Raw genomic sequence first — 850 nt, 5'->3', positions numbered from 1 at the left:
AGGTTTGTACTTGTGACAAACAAATTTTTGTATGAGAGGATTATTGTTGGTTTAGAGACTATACTTCGACGAGATTTCATTTGTAAAATTCTAAACCGTCAAAAATCCATTCGTCAAGAATCAACAAGTGTGTTGCTCTATGAATGGAATGTATTACCATTCGGATTAAAACAAGCCCCAGGTATTTATCAAAGATTTATGGAAGAAAATGTAAAAGAGTTAAATGAATTTGTTTTAGTATACATTGATGATATACTAATTTTTACAAAACAGGATAAAGAAGATCATCTTCAAAAATTATTAATAGTTTTAGAAAGATGCAAGGAAAAAGGACTAGTTCTTAGCAAAAAGAAAGCAAGAATAGCAAAACAAGAAATAGAGTTTCTTGGATTAATTTTATCCGTCCAAGGAAAGCTAAAACTTCAACCAAATGTTCTAGAAAAAGTAAACTTATTTCCTAATAAAATAGAAGATAGAAAACAATTACAAAGATTTTTAGGGTGTATAAATTATATTTCTGATAAGGGATTTTTAAAGAATATAACAGAATACACTAAAAGCTTATTTCAAAAAATAAGTACTAAAAAAGAATGGAAATAGGATGAAAAAGACAGTATGCAAATTCAAAGGATTAAACAATTATGTGAAAAACTTCCAGAACTTTATATTCCAAAAGAAAATGACTACTTAATAGTAGAAACAGATGCTTCAGACATAACCTGGTCAGGATGTCTAAAAGCTAAGAAAGCTATAAAAAGCTTAGAACAAGAAAAAGAATCACTAGATTCTAAATATCCCCCAAAGAAATTACTTTGCAGGTATATTTCAGGGACTTTTACTCCAACAGAAC

Source organism: Arachis duranensis, chromosome 5 (genome assembly GCF_000817695.3).
Source record: "Arachis duranensis cultivar V14167 chromosome 5, aradu.V14167.gnm2.J7QH, whole genome shotgun sequence".
Taxonomy (NCBI): domain Eukaryota; kingdom Viridiplantae; phylum Streptophyta; class Magnoliopsida; order Fabales; family Fabaceae; genus Arachis; species Arachis duranensis.
This window is presented reverse-complemented; position numbering follows the sequence as displayed.